The sequence below is a fragment of the Apis cerana genome, linkage group LG16 (genome assembly GCF_029169275.1).
Source record: "Apis cerana isolate GH-2021 linkage group LG16, AcerK_1.0, whole genome shotgun sequence".
In the NCBI taxonomy this organism is placed as follows: Eukaryota; Metazoa; Arthropoda; class Insecta; order Hymenoptera; family Apidae; genus Apis; species Apis cerana.
The window spans coordinates 555001-577568 of NC_083867.1; the positions used below are offsets into that span (position 1 = coordinate 555001).

The window sequence follows — 22568 nt, forward strand, 5'->3', positions numbered from 1 at the left end:
TTATGGAATAATTCAAGAATAATAGCAATTCTAAAATGAACTCCTTTCTATTATGTTGTTAATATTATGCAATGGAATTACATATTATTTTTCACATTTAATATATGATTAAAATTCATAATATATTGCGAATATAATGTATATTATTAAATATTTATTATTATTGAATTATATTTATGAATTTCTTATTATTATTGAATTATATTTATAAATTAAATTAAATTATTGTTACAAATCATAATTATAACATCTTGCATATTTTTATATTATTGATATGTTACTTAAAAATATTTTGAATTCTATGTCTGTGCCAATGTATTGAGGTTTACATACAGATTATTGGTAGACTTTATTACATACAACTGAATTAGTATGTATATTTATCTTGATAAACAAAAATGTGTGTGAAAATAGATTTCCAAATTAACCAATCAGATCCACATTTCTTCCGCGAGATTTCTTTCCAATATATGAACAGTATTTAATCGAACAATATAGAGATTATTAAAAAATTAATTAACATCTTGTGTAATGCTTGAATGCAAAACAGTCCAAAAAGAAAAATAATAAATATTTAATATATTAAATAATAATTAAATTTAATATATTAAAATATTAAATATCACATTCCTTTTACAAATGCAGATATCGCGTTAAATGTGTAGGATATCACAATGTCATATATCAAAAAAGGGAAAGTAGAAAATGTAAAATGTAGGAATTATCAAGGAAATCAGTCTATATACAAACTATAAAGAATGAAGTTTGGAGGCACAACAAAAACGATTACCTACCCTCAGAACAAGAAATGAATTCTTATGAATAGAAACAAATATAAATCAGAGCACAAAATTCATATTATCCCTAAATATTTTAATCAAATTTAGTCGTCAAATTGAAAAAGCTATGCACAGACAATGACTAAATACAACTCCACTCTCGATTCGCTAAAAAATCACAATATTTCTGCTTCCACTTGTAACTAATTTTACATAATTTCTGATTTAATCAATTAAAAACACAAAACTAATTACCAACATGTTATCAACACAAATTTCACTGCTACAACAAATTATGAAAAAATTATTAGCAAAGCTCGTCAGAAACAACATTAAATAATAAACAATACATAATAGTAATTTAGAATAACAAGAGGATTTCAACAAAGAATACAAGACTTATTCATTTACACACATAAGATTGTATTCAATTCAAAAACATATTTCATTAATAAAAATTATGTAAAAATTTCATGTAACACATACGATAAACATCCATCTGAAAGAGTATATGTTATTAATGAATAACTATTATTATAAAAAATACTGTTAAATATCATCTAACATATACAGTATTACTTATCAATGAATATCAATAAGGAATAACAATAACAATAAAAACAGCAAAAAGAACAATTCAATTAACAATTCTGCTATATACTCTCCCTTAAAGCAAAAACTCAATACAGAACAATATCAAAATTTGTTCAAAACAGGCAACAAATTTCTAGCTATTAACATCGATATTGGAGTTAAAAAAAATCACTGCTCTCAGATGTCAGAACTATTTTTGACACCATTATCAATAAATATATTGATAAGCACATGAAAAAAATACAAGATTTATTAGACTTTGTTATAATCAAAGATTTGAATAAAAATCAAATTAAACTATCATCCAGTTCTGACTACATATTATATAATTGTAATGATACCTCTGCTCTAAAAATATGAAATTGTCACGCTGCAATTATGTAAATTGAGAAAAGTTTAGATTCGTAGTAAATAACTTAATTACAACACTTTATGTAACATAATTTATTTAAAAAAGAACAATAGATATTTACCAATACGATTAAAAATAGAATAAATGGACTCTCTTATTACATTTTAGAGAAAATTAAAAACACAATAGCGAAAATACAAAACGCATAACAAACTAAACAAATTAAACAACTAATAAAAGTACCGAAGAATTAAAGAAAATTATACTCAATTACTGTAAGAATTTTCAATGTTCGAATTTTTGATATCTAATAAAAACAGAATTATTCGCTTCGAAAAACAATTCAAAAGATCGATAATACCAATAATACCAATCGTAAGAAAACCAGATGAATCTTGGGGTAAAACTTCATCCAAGCAATTTTGCATCAAATTTTTCGATCACATAACTTACAACACGAAGACGAAATAACAAATAATTCGATCGAAAATATAGATTTAACTACAGAATACGAAATAAATTATAAAAAAACGAAAGTTAAACAACTTATCAAATCAATCAAAACTAACAAAACTTCGAGATATGACTTAAAAAACATAAGAATAATCGAAGAAACATCTACATAAAGCAATAAGAATGATAATAATAACATACAACGCCATATCAGATTGTAATATTTAAAAACTGATTCAAATCATCATAGCACCAAAACCAAACAAAAGTATACATGTATACAAAAAAATAGTTCTCGTTATAAATAATCGTAAAAAAACAATTAATTCTAGATCACTAATTTGATTTTAGAGAAAAACATGCTATCAAAACTGATTTACAAAATAGTAAATAAATAATATTGATATAATAATATGTAATTGATATAATAGTAATACTGAAAAAGCCTTTTTCAAGATTTGGTAGAAAAGATTTGTTACAACAAGTCATAAAAAGAAGTTTCTCAAATATTATTAATAGAATGTTCTACGTTAAAATAATGAATTCACACTCTAATATAAAATTCATCTATACTAGTATCTCAAGTAAATACACTAGAGCCTATTTTCTATTCTTTATTCAACGGAAATCTCAATATTTCGATAAGTATATTAACATGACATTAAAATATTAGTAATACATCAAAATTCAAAAGAAAAAATAAATATCCTATAAAAACACATCTACTGGAAAAATGTCTGCACGAAAGAAAAAAGTAAAGACAAATGCAATCACATAACTTTCATTCTTTGCAAAGCAAAAGTATCAAGAATCATTCTACATAACGAAATTCGACAAAAAAAAGTCAAATATCTGGAATTGCACGTAGATACAAAGATTACTTGGAAACGGCATATCCGCAAAAAAAATTGAACAGAATCAGAATCAAAAGAAGAGATATGTATTGCGTAACGAGTTATGAATCGAAGCTAAATCTTCTAATTTACGAAACCAGTATCAAACCTATCAGAATCTATGGTATATAGTTATGGAGAAAAATAACCAAAACTTTTTAAAAGCATCAATAATTCCTTGTATAATAATTGAGCTTTTATATTCTCAGATTTGCACCATTTGGTTTTATGCGAAAGGTGATAAAGTTTATTTATATTTGATTTCTTTTAAAAATTCTATAATTTTACGAAATGTACGAATACATTTTCAAATGGATTATAAAATTTTCTCATTTCAAATTATATCGTAATTGCCATTCCAATTGCATCATCGATATTAATCGAAACAGTTGTGGCAATACGTTAATAAAATTATAAGAATATTATTTTTGAAATTTATGAATTCTATAAACATGGAATATAATAAAATCAATTCGAGTAAAGATCTATTTAATTTTTGTTATTGACTGATGAAATTATTTCTGTTTCTAGAAAGCAATTAAACGAGAAAGAAAAGCAGTGATGAGAGAAACGAGATAAATGATGTAAAAATTTGAAAAATAAAAAGGAATAATGACACCCCAGAAGATATAGAAAGTTCAGAATGAATAATGTGCATAGAATTGAAAGATATACAACATCACAAATAAAAGAACCATTAAATTTTTTTAAACTGCTTTTTACTGATGAACTCATCAATTAAATAGTATATAAAACAAATAATTATGGTATAAAAAGTAAGAAAAAAACACTCATATTCGACAAGATGAATTTGGCTTATAACAAGAATAATTGTAAATTTATAAGACTAATAATAAATATAGAGACTATATTAGCAAACTTACTAGAATATTGGTCAAGAAATAACATTAGTTATATTCCTTTTTATTCAATTCAATATTCACGAGACACAGATTTTTTGGATCATTCGTTTGAAAATAATTTCAATATTACAAGTTTAAGAATGCCTTTGCAGCTAGAAAATTTGCTTTCTTGATTGCATAATATAAATTCAAAATTCTTAAATTATTTTACATTGATAGAACAGATTATAGTGAATGAATTTACTATATTCAAAGGTTATCATTCATTACCTATAATCCAAAAATCAATGATGTATTAGAATTTACACAATGGCAGATTCAAATAACTATGTCTGTGATATTTTGCCCTATTATGGAGTTTTCAACAACAACAGAGAAATTGATAAAATCTGATCTTTCTTTATCAACTATATCTTTACAAAATGTTGTTGGATAAAATTTCTGATGCTCAAGGATTGTATCTTAACTGAAGAATTACGCTGAACTGAAATGCCATTTAACTGGAACGATTTTAACAAATAGGAAAAACTTGTTAAATTTAATAAGAAAATCAAAATTTCACAAGAAATTCACGATAGTATAGCTAAACTAAAGATAATATTTTAGTTCTGGTATGGAAAGATAAAAGGATTGTCACATCTTTGACCACTTTGATTATTTCGGAAATAACTCTCATAGAAAGAATTTTACGAGATAGTATTGATGTTATTATAAAAAAATCCAATATTGTTGTAAACTATATAAAATATATATAAGCGATGTCGATCGAGCAGATCAGTTTTCTAAAAAAAAGTCTTTGAAATATTAATGTAAAATTTTTTTAGAAATATGTTTAATCAATTTTTATATTATAAATTAATAAAAAATAGAGAAAATTCCATTTAAATAAAAAGTTGCACATTATTCTAACAGAAGTTGAGAACGATTGCAAGGTTTGCTTTCAACGAAGTAATCATTAAATAAAATTTTATTACGATATTTGACCCAAGCCGAGAATATATTTGGTCAATTGCTTTATAAAATATCATACAAAGCAAGAACGAGAGTATTGTCATACAAAGAGCAATGTAGATATATATATAAAGATACGTGAAATATTAAAATATAAAATTTTATATATTAATTCGTATTTAAAATTATTTTACAAATTAACTATAAGAAATTCAATAAATATGCGGAAAACTCGTCTAGAGTTGCTGGTTCGTCCGAATGAAAAACACCTCGAATGCAAAAAATGCCTATGTTAAAAACGAAGATTTATGGTTTGCCTTCTGTGATACAATGAATGCCTCTGTGATACAAAACAAAAACAACAAATCATCTAAAGTAATCACTTGCCAACATTCCATATAAAAATAGCATTAATAAAAAACTGAGAAGAAAACATTCGTAAGATTTATTAACAAATTTAATACAAACATAAACGTTGTATAGCATCAATATCTAAATGCTACTTAAGAAAGAGTCATCTTGAGATTATTCGATCGTAATTATGATCAACCTGTTAAATGTTTATCGGACAAATTGTGAAAAAATTAAGAGTTATAAAAGAAAATGAGGAAAAATGAATTAAATTGAAAAAAAGAAAATATTACAATATGAAGATTCCGAACTAATTTTAAGTTCTTTTTATGTTTTTAAAAATACATTATTTTAAATGATAATAATAAATATGTTTCTTGTCGCCTGTGTTTGTATTATATAAAAATATTAACACATTAGTTTCTTTTTTATTTATAATCAGTTTAAATTTTCATCGGTTCAAGTTAATAATGATATTAAATATGATATTGCATTATCCCAATGAAACAATAATATACAATAAAAAACTGAAAGAATTGAAATGATTTTAATTTATGACGAAGTTGGAACGTATTTTTTAAGCATCTTGATTATACGCAGAAAAAATATTCTGAAAAAAATTATACATCTCGATAAAATATAAATTAAACATTTTTAAATAACCAAAGAAATAACGAAGAAGAACGAAGTCGCATAATTGAAAAATAAGGAAATTGTAGACTGAAAAAAATATGCGAAAAATCGTTTTCATTCGGAAGTCAAAAAACATGTCGTCTTAATTATTATAAGCTTGTTGTTATAAGCTTGTACAAGCACAATCTTATGTAATTAGTATTCGTCAATATGTATATTTTGTTCTATGAATTAGAATAAATAGAAGATAAATATTTTTTATTATTATAAATATGATTACATTTGATTTTTATATTATATTTCACTATATATTGGATTGTTTACAATTCAGTATGATCGAAGTGTAAATAAAATAAAAAACATCAATGAAATATTTTTTATTATTTTCCAAGAAAACGAATCATTTGCGACTCATGATTCCTTTGAAACTTTTTATTCTCGTGACTAGTAGAATACGTGACGAATAATAATAATAATAAAAAAAAATTTGATCTTTCAATTGAAATTCAAGATCAAAGATAATTTTTCAAAGATATTTTTTTTAAAGATCTTCGTCGATCTAAAAATGCTAAAATGTGCAAATAACAGTCAAGATATAATAACATTTCTTTCTATCCTGTATAAATTTACAAACAAATATTCTTGATTTTATTGGCCGAAGAGAACATATATTAATACTGTAAGAATGAAAACAGTGATAAAAATTTTGATAATAAATCACAAATAGAATTCGATCTTTTGACATTATTTAGATGTGTAATACACAATCATTAATGATGCATTAAAAGTTTTTATTTTAATGCATTTTTATTTAAATTTTAATGAAATACACTGTGATACTAAATTAATATAATGTCAACATTGCATGTTATGAAAAAATGTTACTTACAAGAAAAGAAATAATTAAGAGAGAAATTCAATTGAACTAATAATTATAAAATGTACATTGCTTACGAAAAGAAGAATAATCGAAAGAGTGAATAATATTGACAGATCGAGAAAGATTACGAAACATCTATTGAGCTCATGATTTTGCTTCTGGAAGGAATGCGGATTTAATTGATACGATTCTATTCATTCATGTTTGGATTGATTTATCAAATATATTTTAACTATCAAAAAACATATCTATCAATCCAATACATATTAAATAGAATAAAACATATTTAAATCAATGGAATGGGTGATTTTAAAATAATCGCTAATATTAAATAATATTTATTAATGAAACTTAATTATTAATGAATTGAAAAAAAATTTTTTAATGAACTATATTTAAACTATATCTTTTATCTCAGCCTATCCTTCAAAATCATTTTGTATTGATCTATTATGAATTATTAGTTTTAAGTTTAAATAAATATATGTTGTAATATTAATATAGTATTTCGTAATTTTATTATTTAATTTTGTAAAACCTCAATATATCATAAAAAATAGAAAGCTATTATGAATAAGAAATAGTTAATAATTAAAAATGCTCTAAATAAAAATAATAATTGCAGAAAAAAAATTAAAAATAAAAATTGAAAAATTGAAAATTGAATTCATTAAAATCAAAAATCTGATATTAGGTTAGAAAAAACATGATAGAAGATTGATTATTATATATAATATTATTATATATTTATATATAATATGTATTATATATATAAAATTTGTATCCACAAGAATATAAATTGTTTCGAATAATTCTGGCATAAAATTCTAAAATTCTACTTCTATATTGGAATTACTATCAATTATTCCTTTCTGAAAACATTTAATTTATTCAATTGGCTCTGTTCCATTTTTGCTTGAATTGATCTATTATTACATCTATTGGAAAAATTATTAAAGTATTTTCTATCAATCTGATAATCTCTACTAAGGAGAGAACAAAATGTAAAAGAGAAATAGAATAAGAAATAGAATATATTGAAATAGAGTAATAGGACGTGACTTTAAAATATTGGCGTAACCATTATATTAAATACTATTTAATTATTAATAAATTGACAAATTTTCGTTAATAGAATATATTTAAATACATTATAATTCTTATGAATATAAAGATATGTAATTCTTTTTTTTTTTATTTTATGTAATATTGCAAATTAGTACTTAACTGAAGCAGAAATCATTACCTTAAATGTTAAATATTAATTTTTTTAATATCCTATCTTTCTTCAAATATTAATTTTCGATATTTTCTATATATTTTTTTAAATAAACACGATAACTTGTCTATTAGCATATGTCAATTTTTTCAATTTAATTTGTTAAAATTGACGTATTATTTTTGTAAATTTTTTTTTATTTATACCTAAGTCAAATAAGTTGAATTGAATTCGCAGATAAAGTATATATATGATAACCTTGTAATTTTATTATTTCGTTTACTTATACATATAATTTTTTTTTTAATTCAATGAATTAATTTTTTTAAAATCTCAAATTTCAAATTCATTAGATATACAACAAATAAGTTACATAAAAAACACTTATTTTTATATCATCACAGAAAAATGATATTGATATTATACATTTATTTTTTTCTATTATTTTTTTATATTTTTCATTATCATATGAATGATATGAATGTGTATGTTTTCATATATTATATAAATTTATTTGAATTTTATAGAAGATAAATAAAAATAAATAATTGTTATTTAATATAGTGAAAGTATTTTTATTGATCGTAAAATATAAAATATAAATACATCTATCTTACGAAGTTTCTATAATTATGTCAGTAGATATGATTAAAATCTGCAAATAAACACCAAAAGTGAAGATGCAAGGAATAAACGAAAATTCCTTTTATTCTTATGTCATTTTAAGATAAATTGAAAATTAATATGGATATTAATAATATTAATTTGAAGCTCAAGAATCAGGAGCTACTTGAAAGAATGTAGATTGATTGATACAAATAGATTGGTTGATTCTATCTCATTTTTGAATTTATTGTCATATATTTTAATTATTAGCCAAAAAATAATACACATTTATAAACCTGATATATAATAAAGAGAGGAAATATATATCGAAACAAAGATAGAATGAATGACTTTAAATATTCGAATATCATTTATATTATTTTTTATTAAAATTTTTTCTAACTATATTTAATTTATTTAATCTATTCTTATAAAAATACGTTTAAACTGAAACATGAAAATGAAATATTTTTAAAAATATTTTTACAATTATAAAGATATTTTTTTTTATTTACTTTATGTTGAGTTAAAATTTGTATTAGTATCATCATTTTCACTATTACATAATGTATCAGAATTATTTGAATATTTAATATTAATTGTTCCATTGCTTTTTCCAATATTTTTTCCTCCAATATTGATTTTCAAGATTTTCATAACATATATAATTTTACAATTAAATTTAATAATTTGTTCTATTATTTCATATATTAATTTCTCTATTCTGTTGTTTTTAAAGTAATATTATTTTCACGATTTTTTTTTTTAATTTTTGCCAATTCAATGAGATTGAATTCGAACATATAAGATGGAAATTTTAATACACAGATCTTATGATTTTATTATTTTATCTATTTTTTTTATTTTCTTATATTATTTAATTTTAGCTAATATAATAAATTTTTGTGGATTCTGAATACTATTTTCAATTAATCATATCAGTTTTATTTGCATATTTATTCGATAATTTATTAAAATGAATATGAAATGATAACTCTAAATGATAATGTATATTATGTAATATATATTATACGTATGTATTATATATAGTATATAATATATATATTATATATTAGTAGGATGTACAAATAATAAAATTAAAATTATTTATAATAATCATAAAATGAGATAGAAAATTGGTCAATAATTTTTCTTTTATCTATTTCTTTAAAATTAACAGCATTCATTTGTCTATCTCTCATTATCATTTGATAATTTTCCGATATTAAACATGATTTAAAAGCTATGCAGGTATTAATTATCTAATCACTTTTTTTTACATATTATAATAAATATGATCAACTTATTTATAATACATTTTTGTTGATAAGATTATTATCAATCCACATTTTATCGAAAGAAATTATATTTTTCTGTTATAATAATAATGCTGTAATAATGCATTGTGTTTAAATATTTCGTTTTTCAATTAATTATTAAATTTTTATCAAAAACATATACTAGAACTTTTCTATTACTTTTTTTCTATTTATATCCCATATTCTTCAATTATCTCTGAAAAATATGCATTTGTTATAGAAAATTAAGTTTTTTTTTAATTGCGATTATAATAATATTGATAATAATATCGAAATAACTTTCTATTTATATAAAAATCGTAAATAATATTTTTTATAATTTTATATTTTCCTCTGAACAATTAAATTTTTTATTAAAACTTAAAGATCGTTTTTTATCTTTTTAATTTTTCTGAATCTTTTTTTGAATATTTTTGATCGTTCTGATTGATATGCCAAAAGATAATGAATCCGAAATCCAAAGTATAATTTGTTCCTTTTTTGCTGTAAAAGTTCCTTTTTTGCCTTCATCACATTTTTTTTCACATCATTCTTCTAATTATATTTCAAATCTCACTATGTATTGTTTGATTCGATTATATTTTATAATATTATTTAATTTAATATTAAAATTATGATTATATATTAGCACTTTATATATTATTATTAATTCTATGCTAAATTAGATACATTACTAATATGAACATTATATTTCTTCAAAAACAAAGTAATGAAAAATATTAAACTGAAATAAATTATACATAAAATATAAAATATAAAGATAATATATAAAATTAAATTATTACAAATATTTTGAAATCATTTTAAAATATCTCAATATTGCCATATTAAATTGCTCTGAAGAAATTGATGCTCTAAACATTGATTTTAAAGATTTATCATTTTTCTAGTATCTTAATATATTAATCAATAAAATATAATATAATATTTTTAAAAGAAATTGAAAGTAGATAACCTAATATTATTTCATTTTTTAATTCATGAATTAATTTGTAACAGAGATTGAATAAAACTTGTATAAATGACATATTTTCTAATAGACAAAGTCGAGACAATATCAAGACCATTAAAAGCGAAGAATAAATAATAATGGATATTAAGCATTAAATATTCAATATTTACTTTGTGCATGACATTATTTAGAAAGTTTAATTTTTAAATATAGACGCGATCTAAAATTTTATTATTTTTTCTATCAAATTGCCCGATATGCTATTCCATACATAACCTTATATTATATATATATGTATATATGTATATGTATATATGTATATATGTATACTTTATGAATCTTCCGAGAATTTTTATCTTCTTTTTTTCCTTTACATCGGTACATAGTAGTTCTTTACATACCAACAAATATCCAATCGATATTCAGCATCTTTCGTAAGGTTTTAAGGCCGAATGAGCTGAAATATACATATAGCATACAATTGTGACGTAATATTCCCTCCCTCTTCCCAATGAGGATATAAAGCGCTTTGATTGATATTATATATGAATACTATGATTGATAGAAAAATATAATTTGTTGTAAAATACAATTGTTTGTTAGCTTTAACTCCTGGAACTATGGTATATAGTAATAAAACTAATTAGAAATTACTACAAAATTTGCTGTTAACAAGTTCTTGTAAGATCAAAAGCAACGTTCGTATTCGTATGCTAATGAAGGTTTACATTTATTACTAAATTCACAATGTTTTAAAATTCGAGATTACAAGTTCGATAGTTTTTAAGAAGAATTTAAAAATTTTTAAAATTTGCAAGAAGTTTTGAGGTTACAAGAATTCTTTCTTTTGAAAAGATTTTGAGATTCAAACAGTTCTTTCAAAAGCTATATATCCTTTAAAGCCTCCTTTATGTTCATCTGGCGAGATCGGATTTTGAGGATATATAAGGGGCTAATAATAACACCGCAGACCAGATTCCTGATTGAGCGATACCCTCAATCTAAAGAAAATTCCTAGATTAAGAGAGGCTATAGCAGTCACAAAATTTCCAAGAAACTGAAAGAAAAAAATGTTCATAATAAAAAATGTTCAAATAATTTCTCAAGCAAAATGATGCTGATTGTTATTGAGACTAGGTTGGAACTATGGAAAATATTGTCCCAATTATTTCTAACAAATGTATAAAACAAAAATCCTTCAAATTCTTTTTTAAAAAATTCCTTGTAGCATCATCTTGTATTCAATATTGTTCAATATGTGAACATTGATTATAAAATTGAGATAAGTTTTATTTATGAATAGAACTATGATTATTGGCCTAATTACTAAATCTACATATTATGTTATACGATAATCTCTATGATTATTGTTCCATTAAAGATGGCTTTCATAGATCGTTTATATTCGATACGTGTTGTCTTTTCTGTTATGCGAATAATTTCATATGCTTTAAGATGTACTGCGACAATGCGTTCATTATATGAACATATTACTTTCTCTAACTAGTTCATGACCATAGTTTCAATCGAATTTTGGTACTCGTAACGCTATTTCTTACAGCTCTCAACGGTATTTGTCGCGCCACTGATTCCAAAAATATCATTTTAACATATATTGTCAAGATGATAATCGCTCGTTCAGAATTTGCGAAAAATCCTCTGCTCATTAGAGATTCATCGATTCAAGGAGACAGAAATTAGAGAACGCGAATTGAGAATAACCTTGATTTGGATGACAATGAAAACAAAAAATTTTTGAGTAAAATTTATTTGTTTTCTTTGTATGGAGTATCGTAGTTAAAAGTAAAGTAATTAATTAACAATAATATTACATATAAAAAAATAAATGAATCAGATTGATAAGTTGTTACATTATTAATTCCAATTAATAGAATATTTGTTTCAAATATTAAGTGATGTAGATTTTGTAAGATGGAGTATAAAAATCTAAAAGAAACTGGTGAACGAGATAAATTTGGAAAGCAGTGATGAAATAATAAAATAAATTATATATAAACGCAGCATATCGAAGAAAAAGTGAATAAATGTAAAAAATCAGATATTACATTTTTGAATTTCGAATATTCAAACAAGTATAAGATCTTCTTAAGGATTTCTGCAATATTTTCAGTTGTTTGTATCTGAAGAATTAATAGAATTTATTGCTGAAAATATAAATATAAAACTATTGGAGATGAATAGATCCTAAATCATCTTACAATTAGAATAGATCTGGATGAATTATATCGTTTTTTTTTTGCTACTGATAACAACTAAAAAATTATCATTCGACGAATATTGAAATATTAATTAAAAAATAGATTATTGAATGAAGCCACATATTTGGAGAGAAAATGAGCAGAGATCGTACAAATTATTATTAAGAATGTTACATTTTGTTGATAATCATAAATTTAATTTTGAAGAATAATTTATGGAGAATATATGAATTAATCAATAGGTTATAAAAATCATTTACTGACGCATTCTATCCATATCAAAATCTTTGTATATAGATCTTTGTATAGAAAGTTTTCTTCTATATAAAGCCAGACTATCTTTTAAGCAATTTATTCTTCTTCAATTTATTCAAAGAAAAATAAATTTGGAATAAAATCTTTTGCATTTATAAAACAGAATATATTCAAAAGTTTATTATTTACAGTGGATTTGATACTATAAAATCCTAATATGAAGATTGAAATATCGATAAAATTATGTCATTAATGGAATTTTACATAAGAACATACATTGTATGTGGATAATTAGCACACGAATTCCGCGTTATTCAACTTTTTATACAGCATTTGTATATAAATACTACAAATGCATGTGATAGCGTAAGGAAAAGGAGACGTGAAACACCAAGAAAAAATTTAAAAAAAAAGAGATTTTTCTCTCGTTTCTTCTCTGACAACTTATTAGCAATGAAATGAAAAAATAAGAAAGATGTTTACATATATGTTACATATGTTACAAAAAGAAAAAAATAATACAAAAACAAACTCATGGGAATAATTGATAAAACCAATATGATGATAAAACACAATTGAGTCAATGCAAAATAATTTGAGAAATATTTTCTTCATATAATAAATATGTCTCTATAAAATGTCTATTGTTTATACATTGTGCGATAAAATTATCATTTACTATATATTTTAAAATACATATATAAAATAAGTTACTTTTCATATATACCAACAATTCTATGATGCAAATTTAGATTCTAGAAATTCTTTCAATTCTTACAAATACACATTAGCTAACGACTTGGACAAAATGATAGCACATTTATAATGTATTCGTTGTTTAATTATAATTAAATGAAACAAGTGAAGCAAAGAACAGAATTAATATTTCAATATAATTTAATATTGAATTAAATAGAAAATGTAGTATTGATCTTATCAAAATCCGCCTGTTATACACATCCTTTATTATCGTGGATTTGGAGGATTGTAGATAGAAACATTTTCCTCTCACGCTCAATGCAAATACTGGATTTTCTTTATTATAGCAATGTTTTCTATTATATAATTTCCATTGTGCAAAAATATTCAAAAATCCTTAATACGATTGAAGGTAATTCGCTCATAATCTCCTTTTTCGGATTAAGTTCGTTTTTCTATATCTAAATCGATCAGTTGATGTTGATAGTGTTGCATAAAATGATTCTTTTTATAGAGCAAATGCGTGACATTGAATGCACGAGAATACGAATGCCATTCCATGTGTTTTCTCTTTTCATCGTAATCGTAGATATTTATTCATCTAATTTGCTCGTTATATAAATAAAATCGAGAACGCCTCGAGGAATGATTTGTTTAGAATTTTCAACGTATTATATTTTGTGGCTAAATCGATTAATGGTCCCAACGTTGCTCAGACGGATCGCAAAATTCTACTGATCTGAAAATTTGAAAAATGCTTTTTTATTACGATTGCTTGGCTCATTATAATATTTTTCGAGCATCCTCTACGCGGGTATATAGGTTGTTTCTAACGACTCGATTTTCTTAGCAAGATTTTGAAATATATGGTGTATAAAGTATATAAGCTGTCTCTAATGACTCGATTTTCTCAGAAGTTTTTTAGGCAAAATTTTAAATAAATTCATTTTTGCACAGCGCATAGCAAGAATTCGTTGGCGAATTCTTGGCGTTTTCACGAAGAAATACAAAATTTTTCTCATTTTTTTCGAAAACTGTTGGAGACGAATTTGAATTTACCGCTTCAATACATGTTGTGTATGAGAATGAGAGAGATAGAATAAGTGAGCGCGCATACATATAGCCGTCGAATATGAGTAATCGAATCGAACGCATATGACAATGCATGTCGTACGAAAAAATAAAGATTTCAATCAGTATATTTAATTCGCTTTTTTGAGACAAAAGCCGTGTGTCGATATCTTCCCAACAAAAATCAATTGATTCATTATTATCAAAAAAAAAAAACTTACTTAATAAACAGTTTTAAAAAATGTCATAATTATTTTCTTATGCGCTTTGAGTGCACCACGTAAAACCAAGTAATCTTCAGATTTTTCAGAAGAATCACAATATTTCTAGATCTAAAATTTGACATCCGATGCGAATTATTATCTAATAATTATTCGTTAAGGAATTATTATCAATCATTACTAATTAGGGAATATTAAAATAATATCACGTTTTCAGCATTTGAATTATTGAGCATTAAAACGATATTCTAATAGATATCGGCGAGAAATTTATATTCAATATTTATTTAAAAAATTCTGTTGAAAAATAATCATTTTTTAATCGTATTATCAACGAAGATCCTATATGTTCCAAGAGCAAGATCATAATATATTCGCAATGCAACAATTTGGAAAATACAATTATTTTTTTCAAAATAATAATTTTAAATCAAATCATTTTACATTATTTATTATAAAGCAGCCACCAAAAACTGGATTAGATTCTTTAGATAAATTATTTATAGAATATTGTCATGCACACTATCTTTTTATTATATATATTTTATTTTTATATAAACATGATAGCTTATAATATTTTCGTAATATAATTGAATTGAAACTTAATAGATATAAATCGATATATTTACTTACTTGTACAAAAAGAATTCAAATAGATTTGTTATGATTACCGAGTCCGGATGCTTCTCCTTTGATTCGCTAATGTAATGCCGCAATATGAATAATTGGCTTTAATAACTTGAATCTAGTACATCCGTTGAATTTATCGCTGTAAACTTGATAGAAGTAGAATCATTATTATGGCTGGTTTATTTATTATCCTCTATGATTCTTCCACATATAAAATGGTATCCCAAAATTCATGCAAGAAATAATTTTGATAAAGAACAGAGATAAAAATTATAAATTTTTTATTGATTCATAAAATGTTAAAGTTATATATGGAATAGCATATCGGATAAATGGCTTTATTGGCACATACGTACCCTTTCTTTGTTGAAATTTTCCATGAAATCGTTTTGCATAAATGTGGCTGAATTTCGTTGATACAACACTCAATTTCCTCCTTCAAGGCATGAGTAATCGTGGACTTATCTTGGACATAAACCTTAGACTTCAAAAAACCCTAATGAAAAAAATCTAAGTCGGGGTTAAATCTGGGCGGTTCTGGCGGATCACCAAAATGGGAAATTACATGATCAGGAAATGACTCGTGCAGTAATTGAATTGTTTCTCGAGTTGTATGGCATATGGCACCGTCTTGTTGAAACCACATGTTGTTCACATTCATATTTTGCAATTTAGGCACAAAAACTAAATTATTATTCGTGATAGATTAACTATCATTGCCTGACCAGCCGCATTTTTGAAGAATAGTCCAATGATGGCTTCAGCCCAAACAATGGCACATTGTGGATGCATTTCTCAACAATCACTCGTGGATTTTCTGAACCCCAAATGCGACAATTTTATCGATTAACCAATCTATCAAGATGAAAATGAGCCTCATCGCTAAAGATGATTTTGTTCGAAAAATCAGCATTCACTGTTGTTGTTCCATAATCTATTCAATGAATTCTATTCAGTAAATTTCAGTTCTTGAGTCAATTGAACTTGTAAGCATGAAGATGCAAATTTTTCGTGAAAATACGCTATAGAGAGCTTCTTGAAAGGTTCAATTTTTGATCATGGTGCTGAATTAATGTCTCTGGACTCTCAGCAACACTCTCACGAATTGCTTCAATGTTTTGTGTTGAACTTGTCAAAGGACGATCAGGGTGCTTAAGATCACTAATTGATTCAGTTTCCCTAAATTCCTTAATTAATCTCTTTAAAATTGATGAAATTAAATTACTATTCCGATTATATTTTGTACGAAAATTGCAAACTGTAGTTGCCAAATCTTCATTATTTTTAAAATATTGTTCAGCAATGAAAACGCATTGTTCTTTCGTGTAAATCTCCATTTTTTAATAATCCTAAACTAATCAGCTGCCATGCTGTTTTTTTTTCGTTGGCAACACTTTACCGCACAAATGGCACAAAATTCAAATCTTGCATGAATTTTAGGACACCCTTTATATAAATATATAACTTTATATTGAAGATCTATAAGAAACATATATAAGAGCACGAGATAAAGCCTATTATTCTGGTAAAAGATTTTAATGCTAATAATTTTCAAATATAAGAAAAGGAATCAGAAAAAAGATTCATCTTTTTAAAAACGTGTATCCAAAAAGGCTTGGTTCTTGTAAATTATTTGTGCATTTTCAGAAATATAATAAATATTCATTCATAAATATTGTATCGGCTTAATAACATTTGTTCTTCCATGATAAATTTAGAATTATAATTTAATATTAATTTATACAATGATAAATCGTTTAATATAGAATACAATATTCTCAAGAATATCTCTCTCTTCGAAAAAAAGTGAGTGCAACAACTTCATTCAACTTCTTTTTAGTTGGAAACTTGTCTGAAAGAGGTTTATAAATTCATCTAATCTTCAGAAGCGAATCTCGATATTCATCCTTCATTCCAGAGAAAAATCCCAAGTAAGGCATTAATATCTAAATTCTTTGTTCTTTCCTTGCGTTCATATTCGAATCTATATTTTAATCTTTCACTTAAATTTTCATAATATCTTTTCAGGTTGAAACCTGAATCTTAGGAACTAATTTCTTTTTCAAAGTGTATCTTCAATTCACTAGATGAATTTCTTATATCAGAAAAATTTGAATTTTCATCGTGAACCAACATTGTTTTTGATTCGCTGTTACGGATCGTTACAGAACGGATTCTGTTGCAACTTCCCCGAATCCGGCTTCAAAAAGGCATCATTTCAAAAGAACTCGACTTCCTCATCGAAGTTTTCCTTCATAGTCGAAGAGAAATTATTGATAATTAGAAAACTACTTTAACATATGCCCTAATATTCTTCGAAAAAGAATATTAAACGTTCTCTTCTTGAAATTATTTCGTGAAACTAATTTTTTTTTCTTTTCTTTTTTTCTTTTTCATTCTCGAATTTCATATTAATTACTAATCGATTAATCAAATGTGATAAATTACATCATTTATATTATCTAGTATAGAGTCCTTCCTAATCTTATTTTCTGTAATTTCCAATATTTTCCTTTCGTTCGCCATGGTTGATGAAGCCATACTTTCTCTCCTAGATTAAATTCATGGTATAAATAAGGCTATCGTATCATGTTATCACTTTCGAAGAGATTTCTAAAACAGCGAATCAAAAACACATTGATAAATCTTTTTCATTCTTTTTTTATTTTTTCAATATATGTTTTAGTCTCTTCTTCTTGATTAAAAGGATTTCTTTTCTATGTAATGTATAGGCAAACTTTTGATCATACAAAATTTCAATTGGTGACATTTATGTTGATTCATGTCTTGAAATACGTTAAGCTAAGAGAAATAAATAAGTCCATTCCTCTTATTATATTGATTTTCTTCAACAAACATCGCCAAATATTACAGTTCTAATTAGACATTTTGACAGTTCATTTGAATGGGAATATAATAGAGTCGATTCTGATTCCAAGCAATTTAATTTTTAAATTGAAAAATTATTTTTTTGGTTGAAACGAATCTTTAAAGGCATTCTGTATCCATTTATAAGATGTTTGAAGAGAATCTTGGCGATTGTAGATTGTAGATTGTTGATTGGCATTGATTCAGGCCATTTTACAAAATAGTCGATCAGAATCAGCGAAAATCGATTTCCGATTCAAGAGTGAATATCGAGTGTTACTTTTTCAAATGGTGCTCGAGTATTATAAATCTTCCACATTCTCATTTCTTTCTTCGTTCGTCAAATATTACAATCAAATATTACATCAATTTTCTATATATTGTCAAAAAATAAAATTATTTTCGTATCTTTGCTAATGTTTTATTTACTCCAAAGTGTTTTTTTGAGATACTACTAGCAGCCAAATCAGCTTTTCGCCATTTTTCGATTTTTATTTTTGGAAACAATTCTAATTTCAGGAAATCTCGTATTTTCCAATATTATATTTGTGACGGATGAAAACTTTATTGTATCTTGGTATCAGATTGGTTTTTCTTTTATTTTTTCTTTTTAAAAATAAATCTTATTTCTTTATCTTCCAATTGAGATAATTTTTAAACTTTTTTAAATTTTAAATTTTTGAAATTTCATAAGTCGTTCGAAACAAAGAAAAGATTCTATGAACCTGTCTTTTGTTTTCTGGCATAAACATTTTTTGCATATTGAATATGCATTATTATAATCTCTATCTTTTCAAAATCATATTCTTGTAAAACCATTGTAAAACTGCATGATCTATTCTTAACAGAAACTTCTGCTAGTAAAAAAAAAAGAAAAATTATGGAAATATTTTACTGACTTTACTATTGCTAATAATTTTTTAATTATATATTTGATCTCTGTAATAATCTTTTGCCAATCTTTTTAAGAAATAGACGATGACTTCTTTCTATCCTTCTTGCTTTTGAGGAGCACTTTAAGATTGCAAAATTTGATATATCCAAAATAAATTTTCCATTTTTTGAATACATTAAAACAATTTTATCTTCAATTCTTGACAATAAGTAGTTAAACTATATTAAGTCTTCAATCAAACGATGTAAAAATTTTGCAATCAATTTTTTACAAAAAAATTAACAAAAATTCTAATTTCTTGTAATAAGTCTCAAGAAATTTTTTGATTGGAAAATATTTTTTAGAATTTTCCATTTCTGAATAGTTTTAATCTTGTTTCATTTGTTTTTATTCCAATTCGCAACTATATATTCCAAATCTTATTTCTTTTACAAAAATGCATTTTTTATGATTTCATAAATAAATCTGCAGAAGGAAGAATATCTTTTATAAGTTTAATATCTTCCCTTCAAATATTTTTTCATAGATAATTACATTACTTAAATATAATAGACAGATTTTTCAAGTGAAATCGGCCAATATGGTATTCATATGTTTAAAATGTTGCAAAATATAAATCATTTCAAATTACCATAATTCCTACGCAAAAGGCAATTTTCTCTTAATCTTTCTCATCCATCGAAATTTACTAGTATCCACTTTGGAAATCAACTGTAAAAAATCAAATGGAATTAGATAAAACATCAAGAATTTCTTTTATCTTTGGCAATGAATAAGAGGTCTTTTTAATGATTTCATTTGCAATAGATACAAAATTTTGTTCTTTTCTTTTAATGAAGACAATTAACAAAGATCAGAAACTACTCGATTTTTCTATTATTCCTTATTTCAAAATTTTCTTTAATTCTCCAGATTTTTTCCGCTCGACTGAACTAGATAATTTCCTGCATTCATTTGATGAATTTCTTACAACTAATTTAATTAATTAAATAATTAAAATTCACATATAAATTAACATATATAAATTTTTTAATATTTTATGTATCTTTATATATAAAGAAAGAAAAATGTTTTTTGTCTTTATATATAATTTGTCGAATATTAAATCTATATTATTGTTTTACGATATTTTAATAATAAAACAATTACCAATATGCATGCTCAGTTTGTCAAAACAAGTATCACAATAAAATGTCATTTGATGTCTTTCACTTTTTTTATTTCATTGAGAACAAACAATCCCAATAATGCTCTCATATTCATTGTCTATTATTCTTATTTTTCACTTTCTCTTACTACATCTCTATTTTCATCGCTATTTTTCTCTTCTCTATCGTCAATTTCTTAACGAATAGAAATAATTTTATTATTCAATAACGAAAAATTAAACTCATCTTCACTTTATGAACTTTTCTCTACAAATTTCATTACCATATTCTATATTTATAAAACTCAAAAACTTTAAAATATTGCCACCATTGTCAAATTCGGACTAACGCCAAAAGAATCTAGCCATTTGACTATTTTATATTATTCTATATTTTATAAGATTATACAATTATAAGAAATCTATTCATGAAACAATATTTTTAGAAAATCAAACATAAATAAATTTATTCGTCATTCAAATTCAAGTGTCAAATTCATTGAAGCCCAAAGAGTTAATAATTCATTCAAATCGGCGCGATGTTTAATGGGCCAACGATTTTCAATGTTAATTTAATGCTAAATAATATTGCATTCTCAACTTTTTTCTTCTGTAAATATTTAGAAATTTTTTCTTTTATATTCGTCTTTCTTTCTTCTTTTTCTTTCTTTAGAAAATAATTCTTTTTTCCATCAATAAATATTATACATTTTCGACTAAAATCTAATTAACATTTACGTTTCTTAAGAAAATTAATATCTAAAAGACAATCCTTTTTCGTGTTGACTAATGGGAACCTTTTTTTAGTTTTGAAATTTTCTACTTTTAATAATAAAAATACATCATAATTTCGTAACGTTTCTACAAAAATCGAAAAAACATTTTCGATCCTAATCTTCTCACGCCAAAATCGAAAAGCATGATCCGCTTTTAATAGATTTAAATTTGAGTCCGTGAAAATAATTATTTTAATTTTCTTATTGATTCTCTCGACGACCAATAAATTTAAAGATGGGTTCGTTTTCAATAAGGAATCGAAGCCAAAAATTCTTCTTTTTCTTTTTTTTTCTTCTTCTTTTTATAACAATTTTTATGGAAATTTTCTTTTATCAATATGTAGCTTTATTACTTTCTTCTTCATTTTTCTTTCTTTTATTTTGTTCCTAAAAACAAATATTATATTTTATATTTTCCTTTTGATTTATTTTTCTTAACTTCTCTAGACATAATATAGCTTTCATTTCCAGAGTTTTGGTAACTCTGCAAATAAAGCTTTTAGAGATACGAAGATACGAGATAAAGAGATGTTTTAATTTTTTTTAGTTTTTTTAGTTAGTCAATGCCGTAAGGATTGAAATAGAACCAATTTGTTTCTCGTCTGGGGAACAAAATCATTTGAGCCGATCATTAATTTCGACAGTCAACGATTCCCTCTCTGCCGATAATTTCGAAATAGAATATAATTTGATAAATTTTTCGCAACAAAACGGAATTCTATTTCTGAACTTAACCTCAAATAATCGAGAAAATAATCGAAGAGAAAAAAGTTAATAAGCACATTGAACTTCTAATGAAACAATCGAGGCCTTGTCTCATATATTTGCCACTACATTTATCTCGAATTATGTTTTAAACCATTCCCACGAAAATCCCATAAAAGTCACAATGTGAAGATTTTATTATATCTAAGTAATAGTATATAATGACATATCCATACA

At 24.2% G+C, this 22568-nt stretch overlaps 1 long non-coding RNA gene across 4 annotated transcripts in view; it reads right to left on the bottom strand.

The window, feature by feature from the left end:
• LOC108004215 (uncharacterized) overlaps positions 1–22568 on the bottom strand; it is a 132461-nt gene that overhangs the window by 15815 nt on the left and 94078 nt on the right. For 3 of the 4 annotated variants that reach the window (XR_009832978.1, XR_009832979.1, XR_009832977.1), the window contains exons 7-8: positions 16297–22013; positions 15944–16086 (exon numbers count right to left, since the gene is read on the bottom strand). This is a non-coding gene — a long non-coding RNA (uncharacterized LOC108004215). The remainder of the gene's footprint in view (positions 1–15943; positions 16087–16296; positions 22014–22568) is intronic. The other variant, XR_009832976.1, reaches the window with a different exon arrangement.